Below are 19,381 nucleotides of genomic sequence, written 5' to 3'. Positions count from 1 at the left end.
TTGAGGACTATTCTCTTATGCTTTTTGAGAACTGGCCTGTTCTGGGGGTGTTGATAATAACCTCATGGATTCCACACCCCATCATCTCCTCCACAGTCATCCAGCAAATTGCGGTGGTTCAGGGGGACCAATTCCCATGCAAAGACAGCAGCCGGTATGGAAAACCTGGATATTCCTTTATCAAACCTTTATAAAGTCTTCTTGCCCAGCATGGCCTTGAATGCCATTTGCCTAGGCTTTGCCCTCTGCCACAGTCTTTGGATTCTCACCATGTCCTCTGCATGATTCAAGAGGGAGCTAAAAAAAATATGACTTTTTGTGTGTATATTTCGTTCAATGCAAGTTCCACCTGGTCATTCAACAGTTGAAAAACTGGGGGCTCAGTGTGCATCTTTTCCTGTTCCCTCTTCATGCCATTTTCCTTGTGTATCATGTCTATTAGATTGCAAGCCTGCAGTGAAGGGCTGATTCATTTTTAAATCTTTGTACAAGTCTCTAGGACGCTTAAGGACTTTATGATGTTGATCATGAGGAAGCAGTTGCATATTATTGTCCTTGAGAGGTAATTGGTGCTAGTGTACACTAACATTGTACACAACTGGATCAACTTGTGTGGAAGACTCTGCAGAAGAAGTGCTACTTCTCATGCATGTGTCATAAGTGTGGCCAAGCCCTTAGGTGAGGACTGGTGAATATGTTTAAACTAGCTCAGGGTATTTTACTTGCAGGTAGGGATGGAGGAGAAATTTGATCTTGCTTGCATTTTAATGAGAACTACCTAATTCAGACATCTCGAACCAATAGGCAAACGCAAACCCAGCTATCCTTTGAAATTTTCATTTCTCCGAATTCTGCAATGCAGTTCTCCAACCAAACAGTATGACCAAAAATGCATATACTGTGGAAGGGAGAGTTCATAAAAATGGTCATCAGTGAAGATTACATTCAAAATGCATTATAATAGAGAAAACTGCTTGTAAAATAGTCATATTACCCAAAACTGCATATAAAAAAAATCACACTAAAATGGAGAAAAGCAAATTAAAATCTTGACGAATTTTCATGAGGATTAAAAAAAAAAGAAATTGCAAATTGCTGTGGAAACATTGAAAACTGAATTTAAGACTGGAAAAACAAGGAACTGACAGATATTCCCGCCCACCCCCTTGCAAGTGTATCAGCTTGATCCTTCGAGGTGAGCTATGCACATGACATTCGATTTCCGTGCATGTCATTCCTATCTGGACATCAAACTCTTTGAGCAGGTGCTCAAATGTCAGGTGCTGCTCAGATGGCTCCCTTCTCCAAATCATGAGACAGCGCTTTGTGCGTGGAGCTTCTTTCGTAAAAACAAAATACTATTCTATTGGCCAAAGACCATTACAGTATTAACCATTCAAGAGAGGGAGCAGAGGTCTGCCTTCACCCTTCTTCCACCCGAAGCCCAACATGCTGGAGCGAATCAGCTCATGCAGCCATAGTGTCTCTGGGCCTGCTCCAATGGATCAGGGAATGTATGCATTTAGGCACAAAGTTCTAGTCTGCAATTCTAAACTTACTTGGTAGTATTTTTCTTTGAAGCAAGTAAGATGTGCTCTCTAGCATTCGGGCCCTGAATAACTTTAAAATGTCAAGAGCCTTGGAAGAGTATAATAAATGCTTTTAGAATATATTTGGGGAAGGATCTGCTTGCAACGGCAGCAAGCCTGAATAACAGGCCCACGGGCATCTCGAAGAGTCACGGCAGGTTGTCTGCAATTTAAAGAGCAACATATGAAAATGAATGGCTTCAGATTGGTCAACCCATGCTCTTGCCATTATGTAAAACATATGCTACTTATACAACATTTGCATGTAAGCTCATACATTTTGGTTACACATGGGTTATCTTGGAACCCTTAAGGCCCCTACCCTATTTGCAAATATTTGATTTAGATGGAGGCAAAGCTATCATGCAAACATAAACATATGCGGAATGGCGAGGGTAGTCAAAAATACAAATTGGCTTCTCTATTGTTAATTCACTTCCTGTTTCATGCATGCAGCTATCTGTCTGGATGTCTGTCTGCTTATCTCTCTAAGTACCCACATTGCTGGGTGTTAGTGATACAGTGGTACCTCGGGTTAAGAACTTAATTCGTTCTGGAGGTCCGTTCTTAACCTGAAACTGACCAGGCTTTTGGTTTTTAACTCAAATCATACTGCAGTTGGATGAAAATCTTTAGAAATGTGCCCCCCCGTGCATTTAATTAGGGTTGCCATATTTCAAAAAGTGAAATTCCTGACACCCACAAAATTGTTCAGCTTTTTTAAAGGAAACCACCAAAAGCAGCTGTTTCTGCTGCTTTTTCCATCACGTTGCCATACATCCGAGTTTTCATTGACATTTTGCCATTTTGGCAAAATTCCCCCCGCCGCCATTTTTACACCCGAAAACCAGGACATGGCAGGGATTTTCCTGACGTATGGCAAGTCTAGTTTAAGTTTTATTCACAATAGACCCATTGCAGTTAATCAACATGACTACGTTAGGTCCATTAATTTCAATAGATATATACTCTTGAGTAAAACCCTATGTATCTGCTTTTTTCAATGGTTGACAATCTTTTTTAGTATTTTAAAATATTTTGTAAGTTGCTTTAAGACATTTTTGTGCTGGCAGTTGTGGAAACTAGGCCTAGGCCAGGTCCGCTTCACAGGTAGGCACAGAAGGTGATTGACAGCTGGGAGGCCTTGCCCACCTGTCAAAGTGGCCCACCAGGGATGAGTGATCTAAAGGTCTGGCCGGACAGGCTAAAAAGGTTCTCCACCCCTGCTATAGACCTCTTGCTACGTCTCTCCCAATACTGTTGCACTCTAAGCTGTTCTGCCCCCTTGCTCCCTCTTTTGCAGCCACAGTAAACATTGAAGTAAGCCCCCCAATCTGCCATGGCAGTGACCCACTTCTAGCTCATCCATGTTTACATCTGGTCAGGCTAGAAGAGGGAGGCCAGGGGGAATGTTTAGTTACATAGATAATCCCATCTACTTTTCTAATTATTTTTACAAACTGAGTATCCATCGCAGAGACAGAAATGGCTCTCACCTCTGATGACGTACTGTGGCAAGCTGTTACATATGTATAAAACAGGATGGCAAGAGCCCCCACTTTCTGCCCTCAGTGTAAATCTGCCTGAGTATTACTAAAGAACTATAGCTGTAATGATGCTCTCCCCCTGCCTTCCTCTCTTTCCTTCCAGATGTTTTTCCTTTTATTTTCATGCAGGGATTGTCACTGTTTCCATAACACAGTAAATCAGATTATTCTTTTGATTCCTTCCACAAGTATAGGGCTCTGAATCCTGTAGTGGCTAGTGAGCGAGAAACCCACTGGAGTCCTCTATATATGTTTACTTAGTCTCAATGTAAAAACATTTTTTAAGCAGGCAGACATCTGCCAGAGCAGGTTGTCTTTTCATTGATTGCTGCTATAGGAGCCCTGGAGACAGCAGAACTGATCCACGCTGAACTAAAGTTTCCATAAATCTGCCAGGCCCAAATCCTCCAGTGGCCTCTCATCCGGCTGCTTAGAGCTTGTTTCCTTGCTTTTGATCCATGCTGGTGCCAAGTTCAAATAAGCCTCCTCGTTAGCAGAATCCTTGAAACTAACACCCTGGCCCTAAACCTTTTGGAAAGATCGAAGTCTCTTCCTTCTGTTGAATGCCTTCCTCTATTCAAATGGAAACCAGGATTTCCTTAATAGGTTTGGGCCCAAGATGCCTGGCTCAGTTGACCTGTCCTTCCCTGCTGCAGGCAGTGTTCCTTGCGTGTCCTGGAGAGATCACCCGCATGCTGCTCAAAATCTAAACTGGAAGGAATTTAATAGATGTGGAAGATCCATCTGCTAAGATCTGTTTCTTATGTGTCACACAGAGATTAATCTCTGCTTCAGAAAAAAAAGTGCACCCTTTCAATGTGTGCAAAACTGTATAAGCATTGGTTTCCACCACAAGCGCACAGATGGGGAAGAAACTGCCTAGACAAGAGATTAAGGGGAAGTATGATATGGAACCTGTCAACCTAGCAGTTTGAAAGCACGTCAAAGTGCAAGTAGATAAATAGGTACCGCTCCGGCGGTAAGGTAAACGGCGTTTCCGTGCACTGCTCTGGTTCACCAGAAGCGGCTTAGTCATGCTGGCCACATGACCCGGAAGCTGTACGCTGGCTCCCTCAGCCAATAAAGCGAGATGAGAGCCGCAACCCCAGAGTTGGCCATGTCTGGACCTAATGGTCAGGGGTCCCTTTCCCTTTTTTATGATATGGTAAGGGCTTTCAGTCACATAGAAGATGAAGCAGACCTCTTTTCTGTTGCCCCAGCGGCAGGACTAGAACCAATGAGTAGAAATTGTGGGGATGCAGATTTAGGGTAAACATTAGGCAAGTGTTTCTTTCGAACACCTCAACCAGAGCCAGGGCCTTTTCAACTCTGGCTCCGGCCTGGTGGAACGCTCTGCCTCATGAGACCAGGGCCCTGCAGGATCTGATTTCTTTCCGCAGGGCCTGTAAAACAGAGTTGTTCTGCCTGGCCTTTGGCTTGGAGCCAATTTGATTCCCTCCCTCCCTTTCTTTTTTCTTTTCCTTCTCCTCCTGCGATGAGGCTACATTTTAATATTTTAATATTTCATTATTTTAATGTTGTATTTTAATTTTGTTTTTAAGTTGTAATCATTCAACTTGTTTTTATTATTGCTTGTAAGCCGCTCTGAGCCCGGCCTTGGCTGGGGAGGGCGGGGTATAAATAAAAATTATTATTATTATTATTATTATTATTATTATTATTAACAATAATAATAATAGCAAGAGCCGTTCACAGTGAAACAGACCATCTTGGGAGCTGATACACTCTCCTTCCCTGGAGGCAGAGGATGGGCAGTCATCTGTCAGGGATATTGGAGCTGCATCCTGGATTGTAGGCTTAGACTAGATGACATCCAAGATCCCTTCCAGATCTCTGATTCTATGTTTTCTGGAAAGCCAAGAATCCAATCTGTAGATAACCAGTAAAGGTGGGTTTCCAGTACCCTGTGATTGGACCTTACATAGCATCAGTAATGTTTGACAGGTGAATCATGTAGGATTGGTGGGTTGTAGGGGAAGTTTCTGTCCTGATCTTTACCGAAGTTTTTAATCAAAAGATAACACAGAGATGAGGAAAGCAGAAATATACTGCCTAATGCCTAGCATTAAAAAATAATAATAATGTGAAGGCACCCAAGGATTTCAACTTCATTTGAAAGTTGAAGACATCTTATTTTGAAGAATGATAAAAGTTTGATCATATTTAATTTGCTGGGTGTGTATGTGCCTTTTGTCTATTCGGGATGACATCTTCAATATGAACAATCAAAAATATATACAAACACATAAATACAAAAACAAAAACCCCGAGAGCAACTGAGCTGAGGTTCTCACGTAGTTACAATACTGCAGTAAAATGCCATCATATTTGCTACCAGAACACACGAGGATCATTAATACCGGGCCCATTTGTTTGCAATTAATAAAACAGCTGTCCATAATATGACCTTTGGGTGACCTTGACATATTTTCTGTTAGCCGAAGGCACAGACCTTCAAAGCCGTCTTGTTCTATCCCTCAGTAGAAAGAAAGTAGGATTAAGAATCTCGTTTAACAGACGGGTGAGATGAAGTTGCCTTTTGGGATCACATGAGGCCCTTGCTTCCTATGGATATATCAGAATCTATTTAGAGGACCCTGACACCTGCAATATTCTAGACAGTAGATGGTAGATTCATAAACAGAAGATGGCATGAACAAGAGAGAGCCAGCTATTGCTTCGCAGCTCTCCCATCTGTCATGCTTTTCTGTGCCATCAATTATGGACAATGTCCAGTCATCTTGATGGAGCAGATTGTTCCGGTTGCTCGATAGCCAATATGGATTTCTGGTCACGAAGCTAGCTGTACTAGAAAGATAAATTTATGAAAGGTACAATCATTTACTGCTGTTTCCTATTCACCGTGCTACAGGAAGCATTCAGGAGATAAAATGGAACCAGTTGCAAAAATGTGAGAAGGGCCTCTCAGTGAAGGAAGAGGGGAAGGAGGCGGAATCAAGAAAGGGTTGGGGAAAGCCGAAGGGCAGATGAGCCTGAAGAGCAAAACTTCAAGATGATTTAGTGCAAATTAGATACTCTGTAACTCCCCCCCCCCCCAAGGGTGGTGCCTTAGGCTGCTATTCAGCACATACTTCTGAGTGAAATGGATATTCTAATCCAAGTAACTGTCGTCTAGAGTTAATTCTGCTATAATAGTGACGATAAAAACCTGATATTCCTCCTTCCTTCTCCTAGTCCTCAGGCCGGTTGAATCCTGCTATACTGCATGATCAGACTGAACGGAATAACATGATTCTTCTCGTACAGAAAATTGGGTCCGATCGGTAGTTATTTGCATCTATCTCTGTTGATGTGAATCTTAAGTCTAATACCTCACGAGGGCTTTCATTCTTTCCCCCCTTTTTTTAAAAAAGAGACCATTTTCTATTCTAATATTTGGGAATCATGACTAAACTTTTAAAAGCTAGTGTGCAGGGCAATCTGGTGTGTGCAATGTTTCTGTGTGGAGACTTAGGGCTGGATTCAGCTAATGAGTCCCACTAGAGAAAGCCAGCACAACATCTTCCACTGGTGCAGTGGAGCTTTCTGCCCATCCTGTGCCATCCAAATTTGCTTCAGAGTGTGTGTTGGGGAACCCGCAGAACAGGGTGGAGAAGAGAGAGAGAGATCATTCCATCTGGCAAGCTGCCATGGTTGAACTGGTGGTACAATTTCCTTAGCACTACATTGAATTCCTTCCATTATCTGGACGGTGGTTATCTAGGCAAAGTTTCTGGGGATTTATCAATGGCCAGGGAAAAACCAAACTCCATTTTATAGATACAGCTAGAAAATGTTGCTATCCCCATGCAAAGAATCCACACAATGTAAGACAAGCCTGCTAGACCAGGTCAAAGGCTTGTCTAATCCAGCATCCTTTTCTTAACTAGATGTCTATGTGAAGCCCACAAGCGGGGCCTAAATGCAAGATCAGCTTCCAGTGTATGGTATTCTAAATCATCCTGCCTCAGACACGGAGGCACTTACATGCTCCCTCCTAAATGTCTGCCAGACTCTACTTCAGAGAGGGTCCCAAGATGAACAATGAAGAAATTCCTGCTAAATTGGACAGTGGAAAGTGATGAATGTTGAAGACATTTTTCATATGCAATGTGGCATTAGTGTACATATCTATTTCTATCTAGCATGACAAAAGGTATTCCTTTAATATATATGATATTTACCACTTCCTGGAGATGTTTTGCTTCTTATGGATCTTCAAGACCTGGTCTTGAACAACCAGAATAAATGTCTTCATAGTTTTTTGTGATGAAGCATTCACACACAGAAGTCATCACAATGTTGCGGTCATCAAATGATTGACATGCATACGTGAACTTGCTCCTAATGATAATGACAAAGAAACTCGCCTCATGGTAATAAACTGACAGATGCATTTGTAGGGCATATGTTCTAGATCAGGTTTTATAGTATTTTTTATTGATTGTTGTTGGTTGATTTTTTTTAAAAAAAATCTATTCTTGTTTTATGGTATTATTGTGCTGATAGGTGCCACTGTTTGTTTTTATTGTACTCTGGGATCTCTGGCAATGAATGGCAGGTAAGAAATGCTTTAAATAAATAAATACATGCTGCTCTGAAATATTTAAAAACACCTCATTTGAGGATTATGCAAAGGTATACAGCCAAAATCAAGTAAACAGGCCATTTATAGAATTGATAGTCAGTCATACAGTGACTGCTGGCAGGGCTGTTTTACAACATTTTCAGGTCATAATTGACTGTCACTTTAGCGTGGAATGAGCCTCAATTACTGCACAGAGATTATGGCTCTTCCTAAAGAATTCAATACTGCCTTTGCTTTAAGAGTTTGCTTTAAACTCTCCATTACAGGATAATGGCCTGCACAACCGCAGCATCAAAGATAAAAAAACAAAAGGAGAAAAACAACAGCAAGCCAGTTCCTATCTCACCTTTGCAGAGGAAGACAAGCCAGAGTAAAGCAATGTTTGTGCTAAGGTTAGAATGGGGAAATGGGCTTATAACTCCTGTTCTTTTCAAAATTTTGTTGGGCATTGGTTATTCTGAGTAGCTTCTTTAAGAGACATAATAACTCGTTCATTTGTCTGAGGTCATGTACAGATCATTGTATAAACATCAATAGCTGCTCGGCAAACCTCTGGACTGCAACATGCTGGCTGTGTGTGTGTGTGTATGTGTGTGTGTTTGTGATCCAGTTGCCTCTACTACTCAAGCAGCTATTGATTGATTAATCACAAGGCCAGACCTGGAGCTGCTAACAGATGATAATGACCATCTGAATTGCAGGGCCTGCATCTGATATGGGGTCATGGAGACAGGCTGAGGGTACTGTTGGTGCACCACTCACCTTGCTGCCCTACAGCCTCCCCGACTGACTTGGCCAAGGCTGTCTTTGGTGTGGTTTTGGAGGAACCTAGGACTCTCATCCTGGTTGACTTCAATGCCTATGCCTTGGTTGCCTTAGGGCCAGCTCAGGCTTTCATGGCAATCATGACACTGTCTCAGATGGTCATTGGTTAGTCCACCTCCTGGCAAGGTTCAGAGTTTTGGTGGCAGTCCTACCCTGCAGAAGTCCACCCCACCCTAGACACCATTCATGCAATTAGCAGTTGTGTGAACGCTTCCTTTTTTAAAAGCAAGCAGTGGTGGAGTGGTTGCCCAATCCAGCTGTAGGGGTGTAGGTGGTTTTCAACCTCTTGTCTTCTCTTGGGGTCCGAATCCAAACTGGGGCCTTGCCAATGCTCTTTGCATTGGAAGGAAAGCTCCCATTCATGCCAGTAGAAGCTGCCCTTCCCATGCAAGTGAGCGCTGGAGAGGTTGGAGAACCAGATCAGGATCAGAGCAGGGGACAAAAGGTTAAAGCCTCCTACCTGTATACTTCCTAGGGTTCTGGTCTGGATTGGGGCCCCAATACCCGCTGTTCACTTTAAAAAACCAAACAACCATGGAATTGCTGGTTATGTGAATAGCATCATGTCTGGTATGGCACAGAGTCTGAGTATCTGTTTCTCCTAGAATGGGGCGTGGTGGTCAGCACTCTCCTGGTTTTTTAAAAAATAAGTGGGCGACCTTTATTTTATGAGCTTCAGGAATTTGAAAGAATTTGGGGTCAAGGTTGTACGGTAGGCATACTTTTCCCATTGGAGGATTGAAAAAAACACACACACAAGGCCAGGGTCTCAATTTGGTTAGGGAACACAGGCGGCTTCCTAGTACAGAACTGTACCATTGGACCATCCAGCTGACTGGCAGTGGCTCTCCAGGTTTTCAGCCAGGAGCCTTTCCCAGTCTTGTTGGGAGATGCCAGGGATTGGACCCAGAGTCTTCTCTGTGTAAAGCAGAAGCTGTGCCACTGGGCTGCAGTCCCTTCCCCTGTCCTCCTCTATGTACACAACACAATGGTTATTTCAGTCCTGGTCACTCACAAACATGTGCACACAGCCTAAAATCGCCACTTGGTTACACAGGCTTGCCTGGAGGACTTTTGCTATTGTAGCACTTCCACGGCAGTACCATTTCGTAGGCAGAACAAGGGTGTCCTGGCTATGCTTGCCCCAAAGTGGTGTAACATTGCTGTTGGGAGCAGGTTCCTCTTTCACAGGATTAACAAATACTGGATATCAGGTATCAGATGCCAAATACTGAATTTCAAATATGTCGGAGAGCTGACACCCAAGCCTGGAAACATCTGCCAGTGCAAATCTATTTCAGCCCTAATTACCATCTCTTCTGGATTGCACCAGCTTTTTTCAGAGTCTTTCTTTGTACGTTGCACCGTGACCTCGGCGATTCCCTTTGCTAGAAGCAAGCTAGGTCAAACACAGTGCACATGCGGGAATTGTCATCAAAATCTAGTTCCTTTCAGCGCTCCATAATGAATTCACTATGTGGCTGCCAAATTCAGTTCTATTATAGGCAAAAATATGTCCACAGTCACTCTCCAAAATAGTCCCATCATGTCAGTTTTCTCGTCTTAATTTATGGCACTTGTTTTCTGACTCTATGCGTATTTATGTGCAGCTGGGACTCTTGCTCTAGCACAGGCCAATTAATCTGGCAAAATTCCTTTTAAGTGAGTTCTCCACTTATTCTGTATTGTATATATTGTGCATTCACAGTCGGTTCTCAGGCCAAACTTGCTACGATTGGAATGCACAATGGCAGGAACTCCCAGAGTTTCTGCTTGAATGTTACATTCACGAGTGATTCCATCTGCTTGCAAAAGAAAAAGAAAAAGAAAAAGAAAAGAAAAGAACTGTTGTTGCATGTTCAGACCCTGAAACCTGCCCCCTAAATAAATTCACACATGACTCAAAATTTTGGTTTGGTTTTTGGCAAAATTTAGGCCACAACTTTATTGATTACAGAAAGTGACTGGTTGCATAGGCTCTGGTTCAACTAGCTCCCTGCCATTCAGGTAGCGCTGACCCAGGATTCCAGGATAGGTCAGCCAAGGGTGAACACCTGGATAAGCGGAAAGCCAGGAACGGGATAACTCCACCACCCAAATGTCCCCCTGGACTCAGGCACGGGCACAACCCCCTCTCAGGGGTTGACCAAACCATCGAGTCCCTAGATTCCTTTAACGGAATACCCTTCACATAGGGATGGCGAAAGCGTTCTCCCATCCCTATCACCTGAACCAGAGCCTATCCACAACCTTACAAGTTGTGACGATTTGCTAAGTGGCAGGCAAAACCCAAATGGCAACAGCCAATCAGCCACATGGGGAAAATTCCTGCCGTGCCCCTGTCCCAACGACAGACGACACATGACGGCATAGCAAGGTCAAGCACAAAGCCCTAAAAGTAGGGTGAGGTGGGCGGGTGTTCCGAATGCACGCGCCGAAAGAGGAAGCTCTGGGTCACGTGCATGGGTATAAATAGGTCCCTTAAACCGTTTGGACTGCGTCCCATTGGCCAGATTGTACCCAGCTTCGAGGGACCTACCAATCGGGTATTGTGGCTGACCAATTGTACCCACCCACAGCACAGGGTGTCGGTTTGCCAGGTCTCACCGCAATACGTGCCCTCTTTAAGGGAGGACCCAATTTGTGTAATTTCTTAGTCTGTTATGACTTGATTTTTACTGCAGACTAAAGGTAATATGTTCAGCTAAATCCCAGGATAGGTAGCTTCAAAATCATAAACACTCAAACCTTTGGCTAGTAGTCATTCTCTTTTAGCCCTACAGCTTCATCCATAAAATGAGAAGAATAGTGGCCTATCTGAAAGGATTGTTGTGAAAATAAATGAAGTAATATTGGTAAAGCAGTTAGTATGTTTAAAAATGTAAACAGAAATGATTATCAAGGGTCAGTACGGCCAAATAAGAAAGGGTACAGGTAAATAAGGGGAAATGGGAGTGTATTGGCAAATGTATTTGATTTTGAGATTGTGAACAAAAGAACAGGGAAACAAAGCCCTGCTCTTTCCTTTTGCAAAGCTGGGCTTAGTAACCATGAGGGCTTGATGCTTGATTTTAAAACCAGGGCTGTCATCCGAAGGAATCAACACTCTTTGCCAGATCTCAGATGGAATGGACTCTTCCGACTGTGCCCCTCACTCCGTAAATCTCCGCATCACATTCCATTTCCTCTCTGGCCCACTAATAAGACCAGCCGCAATGGTTGAGATGCAATGTTAGCTGCTGGAAATGCTTTAGGAAACATTGGCAGCATCTTTATTTTTAAACATGGCTCGCACTGTTTCTGCTAATTACATTGGCCATATTAATAGCACAGACTGTTCATTTTCAAGCAATGCTGAAAAGACTACCTAGAGAGGCGTTATTCTCCCCAGCACGGTGTCAGATGTCACCTGGTAGGATATTAAAACCAAGGTGAGATCGTGTTGAAAAATATTTTCTTTTACTGTACAGTAACTCATAGAGCACTGTTGAGTTCAAGAGAAATCCCTTTGCTGGAGAAACGTTAATGCAGGCTGCCAAAGGGGAGAGATTTTTCCACAGTTCACTGTTAGTGTAAGCCTTCACTACCACAAGACACGCTGTCCTGGAATGAACAGCCCTTTTAATGAGAGCTGAAGTTCAGCGTTTCATACCTCTGCTAAAAAGACAATCAAGTTAGAAAAGAGAAGCTTTGATACTCCTACCCTTGGCTTAATTTCTTTTTAACACAAGCACTAATTGGGTTTAAACAAACCAGGGTAGCACATAATAGATTTAACAGACTTTATTTCAGTGAGATGAGACCAAATTTGGTGTATTCAGAAAACACAGGCTCCCTGCTTTTATGAGGTAATTATGACTTAGTGTTTACTGTCTCCCTGATGAGGCTGTGGGCTGCTTTTAAAGTGGCTCTGGGATGAATCTCAGAAATACAATTTACAGTCAGTCCTTTTTGGCATGTAAAACACGGGGGGGGGGGGCATCTATCTATCTATCTATCTATCTATCTATCTATCATCTATCACTATCTCCCCAGCAATTTTTCTTCTGCATTTCTTCACTCTTGCTTTTCTCCAAAACAGCGCTGATCATTTTCTTTCTCCTATAGAAAACATTTGCTGCCTCATCAGGAACAGTTTTTTTTTCTTCTGAAGGCAAGAGTTGTGAGGATGTGTGTAGAGGACAATATTTTCCCTTGCAGCAGATACTCAAGAGTTTACAAGGGTAAATTCCTCTTGCTTCCATTTAGAAGCAGCCATCAGCTGATAAAAGTGTGAAGGTTGGGTCCTTTGGCAGTAAACTCGCTGCTCCCTTTCATTCAGTTCCAGCTTCCATTGGAACGAAGTATCTGGCTAGATGTCTTGGAATGTCTTCACAGTTGCTGCAGCAGTGAAGGTCAACCTGACCTGCGCTACAGCTCAATGGCCTGAAAATACGTCTACATATAGCTTCAAGAAGCACAACACTGTTCTGTTCTTGCTTTTACTACATTGAACGGTCGTGGAAACTTGGTGTGAACAGAGCAGAGCACTTGTAAGATAGGGTTGTCTGGATTTTCCCGGAAATATCCAGAATACCGCAGTCTGCAGCAGTGTCTGGGTGGAAGAAAGAAAGCTCAACAACTTTGGCAACGGTTTGAAATATGGCAACACTATGTGGGACAACCAGAAGCAAATACCTGCAAATATTTGAAATGGGCACTAATTTCAACTGTTGCCCTTTCAGTTTTGAATGCAAGTTTTGGAATTTCAGAAATTGAAGTGATTCCTGTCATTTGGTGAACAGATGTATGGAAAGAAGCACCTCTTTTGGATTGCAGCACATGTTCTACATGCCTTTGGCTCCCTTTTGCTCCAGAGTTGTGTCCTTATTCTTGTTTATTTTCTGTCCCACCAGCATTGCCCCACAACGCCTTCTGAGCTGGTATGCTCTGTCACCACAGGCAAAACCATCAGTGCTCCACACAGCAGATCCCCCTTGTTCAACGATCCTGTGGAAATCGCTTGTTATGTTGTTCAAAGTGCAAATGCAGAACTGGGCAGTGGGCCTTTAAAGGGAGATCAGGGTAGGCTGCAGGTCCAGACCACCTAGCCCTCATAAGGCCTAGTGTGCTGCTGAGACAGCAGGTCTCCTGGGTGAGTTCTAGCCAGCACCTGTCCAGCATCTGGACATACCAAGGTGTGTCTGGTGTGATCTGGTCCTTCCTGTTGTGCCATGCCTTGCCTGTTGTGATCTGACATAGCCTGTCTTGACTTTGCTCTATCACATGTGACTGCTCTTCTGGATGTGACCCAGCTCATCCAGTAAGTGCCACGTCTTAAACCAGCCTCTGCTAGGAGCCATGAGCCAATCTGGGCCAGGACAGGGCTATATTAAAATTTAAACCCACCATAATTGCTTGGGAGAAGAGAAACATCAGACCCTCCAAGTATCCCTATTTTCCAGGGACAGTCCCAGATTTACACAAGCTGTCCTGGTTTCTGATTTGATCCTTGAATGTCTCATTTTCCCTTAGAATGTTCCTATTTTCATTGGAGAAATGTTAGAGGGTATGGAGTTATACAACCCTCAAGCCAAGGAGATAAGTAACTACGCAACCTCTAGAAAATATCTGAAAGCAGTCCTGTTTAGGGTCGTTTTTTATTTTTAATGTTTTGTCTTGTTTTTATATATGTTGGAAGCCACCCAGAGTGGCTGGGGAAGCCAGTCAGATGGTTGGGGTATAAATAATAAAATTATTATTATTATGGAATAGGACAGGAATAGGCAACCTAAGGCCCAGGGGCCGGATGCGGCCCAATCACCTTCTCAATCTGGCCCGCAGATGGTCCAGGAATCAGCATATTTTTACATGAGTACTGTAGAATGTGTGCTTTTATTTAAAATGCATCTCTAGGTTATTTGTGGGGCATAGGAATTTGTTCTTTTACCCCCTTCAAAATGTAGTCCGGCCCACCACATGGTCCGAGGGACAGTGGACTGGCCCGCAGCTGGAAAAGGTTGCTGACCCCTGGAATAGGACATCCCTATTTTCATTGGAGAAATGTTGGAAGGTATGCAACATGTCTGCTGTTGTTATGTTTTTTTCTTTTACGAAGAAAACTCTGTAAAGTGCTGTGTGCACTGTGATGGTACCAAATAAATAAAAGGTCATTATTGGTTATTATTTGAAGAAGGGCCTCTACAGCATGCAGAAATTCAGGAGTTCAATTCCCGGCATCTCCAGGTATGCATGGGGGAGAGCCCTGTCTGAAATCTTGGAGAGCTGTTTCTGGTTGGTGTAAACAATACAGGACTCGATGAACCAAAGGTCTGACTTTACATAAGGCAGCTTCCCGTGGCCCTGTGCAATTTTCACACAAAACGCCCAATACAAGTTTTGTACCTGCAATTTGAATGGAAAACCAATAGATAGAATTTAGAATCTTGCATGAGAAACATTCTCATTTCCACCCAAACGGCCTATGCAAGAAGGCACTTAACATTGTCCATGTAAATGTCCCAAGAACAGGCAACACAAGGCAAAGTCATACTTTCTGTCTTGGCAGCAGACATGAGGGGAAGAGTTTGTTTAACATTACATTTTTCTCCATGGGAATCATTTATGGGCTCATTCCCATGAATGAAAATGGTAACATCAGAAGCAGGGCAAAGAATCCTTCTTGACAGTCCTAATGTATCTCAGGGAACCCTATATGCTTGATGATGCTATTGGGAATTGGGAACGAAGATTAAATGAGTGACATGATCATTACCTGGGCTAGGCAGTGAAAAGGTATCCTAGAGCGAGCAAATGAGCAGACAGAAGGAAAAGAGCCAAGGATGAAATGTTGAGACAGCCCACATGAGATTTAAAGCTACCACCAGGGAGGAGAAAGGGGACACTAGAGGAGACAAGTAGAAAATACTAGAGAGGCTCTGGGACCTGCTTTGTAAAGGAGAGTAAAGGGAGGAAGTTATAACCCTTGCACTCAGACCGAGGAAGGGAAGGGAAGGCATTTAACCAATTGAAATGAACTGTTGTTAACTATTATTTACCAATATGAGCACCAACCAATTTTCTCTGTCTCTGTGAAAGGGAACAAATTGTGCAGACAGATATTGCCTCAAAAAATTTCCATTTCATAAAATAATTCACTACAGGGTTTTTTATTTTAATAAAACTAGTGCTAGCCCACAAACCCCCTAGACGCAATCAAAAAACAGTGGGAGAATGACATAGGCTATGAGATTAACCCCACTCAATGGACCAGAATGTGGTCTAAACCCCCCTTTAAATCCATATCAACGAAAAGAAAAGAACTCACACTGAAACTCACCTACAGGTGGTACCTAACACCAAGAAAACTAGCGCTAATACGCCCAGGAACCTCACCAAAATGCTGGAGAGGGTGCACCTCCACAGGCACATACCTCCACATGTGGTGGGAGTGCCCCAAAATCCAACTATTCTGGAAAACAGCCACACAAGAAATACGTAAAATAACTAAGCAAGTATTAGATATCACCCCAGAATTGGCCCTACTAAACATCTTCCAAGACAACAATGCCCATTTACACCACAAAGAACTCATAACCCACCTACTTTCAGCAGCCAGAAACACCATAACCAGACACTGGAGAGACCTGTCAGGAGTAAGCATGGACCAATGGTACCAAATAGTATGGGAAACAGTCCTACTAGAAAAATTAACCAATAAACTGAAACTGACACGGGGACAAACAGAAGAAGACGCCTTTATGGCTCCCCTTTATCACATACACAACCCAACAAGACAACGATAAAAATCCACCAACAGCATACAAATCAATATGGCTAACCTGATCCGAAACACCCACCCACCCCACTCACACATGAAAACAAAGATCACCTCAGCCAATCACAAACAAACAACCACACCCTAGGCCAACCCCAACCTCTCGCACCACCAAAGGAACACAAGTGAACAGAACAAGCAGCGCTGACACCAAACCCTACATACATTACGCATAACAGAAACATCGCCACACGGCCCCACCCGCACCCATCTTCCCTCCCTCCACCACTTCTTCTTTTTTCTCCCCCTAATGTCTCAACAAATAAAACGGATTTGTAAAAATGTTACATGGAAAAAATATGAGAGACGTTACACTTACTTCTGTAAAACAAGAAAATCTTTAATAAAAATTAAAAAATAAAACTAGTGCTAGGCCATATCCACATATAGGATAAATGTGTGGGGAAAGGGGTAAGGAGAGAGGTATACTTTTCTTCACTGCATGCATGGGCATGCAGCATAGATAACAGGTACCTGGTGTGCTTGTATGCTCACTGTAGTAAAGTGACCTCTCTTCCACTCTGAGTTGCTATATGTGGGTTTGCCCGCCTACAGGAAGTGCCCTTCCAACCCTTTTAGTCAAAAAGTTCTCCCTGATGCTTCACAAGCAGCACTAGTGCACAGTACTGCTCTGAAACAGAGCACAAAGGGCTTTGGGAGAGGGATCTAGAGAGAGGGAGGGAGTACTTCTGGACTGTCGCTGCTTTTGGGTGAGATTCAGTCACATCCCAGGAAAATCAGCTTATAGTTGATAGGAGGTTTTGTGCAACAAACTCACTTCACCAAGAAGACTGAACTTTTTGTGATAACAAAAGTGATGGGGAAAATGCTCAGGAAAGCATTTTGGTTTGGCATGATGTCATCTAGCTTCCCTGCAAACAAATGCTCATTAAATAGCTAACAATGCCTAACCTCTGTGCAAAGCAAATCTAGATGAATCCTCAAAAATCAGGTTGTCTGGAAGCACCCAGAAAGCGAAGGCACATTAATGAGTTTTCTTTCAGTATTTGATGCTTGAAGCCGTTGCTTCATGTTTGCTAGGATAACATAGTTGGTAGAGCATGAGACTTAATCTCAGGGTTGTAGGTTCGAGCCCTTTATTGCCGGGGGTTGGACCAGATGACCTTCGTGGTCCCTTCCAACTCTACAATTCTATGATTCTATGTTCCTTCACAGTAAGGCTGTTCTTGCCAGTATTACCCGATATGTCCTGTTTTATGAGGTGCCTGGGCTATGTGCTCCACGTCTGGCATCAACTCAGTCAGTGGGGTGTCTAGGAGAAAACTTCCAGTGCTTGGGGCTGTGCTCTGCAATGCTGAATGGCTTTAAAAATATATATATTTGGTTTAAATTATGGTCTCTTAGCATGTGTGCACACAGAGTCCCTTGAGAAACTGGTGACATTTTGCAGCCACCCCTCTCTCCCCCTTCCTGACATGCTTGTATGCCAATGTCTGTGACACATAGATAATTTATGAAAACAGAGTAGATGCTTTTAAATAATTAAGTAATAGATAATGTGAGGGTTTTATTCCAGTGACGTACAATGGCTTTTGAGATAGGCCTGAGCCTGAGAGGGTTAGATTCTCACTTATTAGTACACAAGAAGAGAAAAGCGAAAGGGGGGAAAAGGAAACTGAGGGGAGCTACTCAACTTGCACAGTGTAATTAACTAAATCAAGGCCCTTAAAGCCTCCTGCGTTTTTGCAGCATATGTACTTCATCGCAGTCACATGATATCAGCAGCAGGCCTGTGGCAAAATGCCAGCTGATTGCCCCAGCCTAAATCACAAAGCGTCAGCGCAGCCTATTCTCTCTAAATTACAGGGCAAACAACAACACAGGTAAAATTAGCCAAGGCTAATTATACAGTACGAGTGTGTAAAGGCTATAAAATGATAAATGGCAAATGTGGAACATGTTGTGTCATATCATGTAATCTTTCTTGCCACAGTGCTGGGAAACAAAAGGGAGAATTGTGTCTTGTTTGTCTAACATGCCCTTGATGCAAATTAGAAATCCTTCCCAATTAAGATATCGTTAAATTTCCTTTGTTAACAAATTTTAAACAATGAATTAAGTGGTTGGGGTGATCATTGTTCATCTAACAAACAATTAACCCGATCTGAACCAGAGTTTGAAGCAACCCAGGAGCCTCTATTCCCCCAAGCTTCCTGCCTTTTCTTCTTCCTTCCTTTTACCCCCAAGCTCCTCTTGAAATGAGGCAGGGCATCTGGGAATGCTAACGCAGCACCTTCCAGACTAGAGCAAACTGTTCCTCAGAAGCGGGGCTGGAAATTCACGTGGGCCTTAATGGCATGTAACAGTTCAGAATGACTGCAGCCTCAGAAGAGCTCAGGCAGGGAAAGCCACAGAGGCTGTTGCTGCACCTCAGATGCTCCACCTCTTCTCTGTGGAAGAACTTCCATTTGCAGTGGAGTAACTGTTCAATGGGGTTGCCAGATTCTTTGTCGGAGCTTGCTCCGGTGCTTCAAACAACAGCTTAATCTGCAGGCTGTAGTTTGGGTTCTTTTTGGTCAGTTGGCAACTCAGCTGCTCAACCTGATGTGCAGAGCCATCCTTGTCGTTCGGTGATCCCAGGTTGAGCATTTAGGGTGCCTTCGTAGAAGAAATATTTTGTCCACATAGTGATAAGCACAGGCTGGTTGATGAGGAGTGGTGAGAGGTTCCAGCCAGAAACAATAATAATATAAGCCATGTTTAAAAAAGATAAGCCATGTTATTAACTAAACCATTCTTATGCATTTCACTCTGTCATATTTTTGGACACAGGTGCATTTATTTAGGTGAATGAATAGGGCTCCAAATAAAGGTTGTACACAGGGTTCTTCAGACAATAAATCCACCACTATTCTCTTCTAGAGAGCCCCTGCCAGTAACAGAGATGCTACTGGCCAGGTGGGCAATATAATCTAGATGTGTCTGGCTCTAGAATAGGGATGGTGAACCTGTGAGCTTTCAGATGTTGTTGGAC

The 19,381-nt window shown here is 43.2% G+C and overlaps 2 long non-coding RNA genes across 8 annotated transcripts in view; one reads left to right on the top strand and one right to left on the bottom strand.

The window, feature by feature from the left end:
• Positions 1 to 14,317, top strand: part of LOC308481171 — a 39,652-nt gene extending 25,335 nt beyond the window's left edge. For all 7 annotated transcript variants that reach the window (XR_013988495.1, XR_013988496.1, XR_013988497.1 and 4 more), the window contains 3 exons: positions 8,012 to 8,137; positions 11,904 to 12,001; positions 12,678 to 14,317. This is a non-coding gene — a long non-coding RNA (uncharacterized lncRNA). The remainder of the gene's footprint in view (positions 1 to 8,011; positions 8,138 to 11,903; positions 12,002 to 12,677) is intronic.
• LOC308481173 overlaps positions 1 to 19,381 on the bottom strand; it is a 51,651-nt gene that overhangs the window by 15,870 nt on the left and 16,400 nt on the right. The window lies entirely within an intron of this gene.

This window comes from Podarcis pityusensis (genome assembly GCF_964106645.2).
Source record: "Podarcis pityusensis genome assembly, chromosome: 7".
NCBI classification, from domain to species: Eukaryota; Metazoa; Chordata; class Lepidosauria; order Squamata; family Lacertidae; genus Podarcis; species Podarcis pityusensis.
The sequence above is the reverse complement of the archived record's forward strand: the minus strand, read 5'-3'. Positions and strand labels throughout refer to the sequence as shown.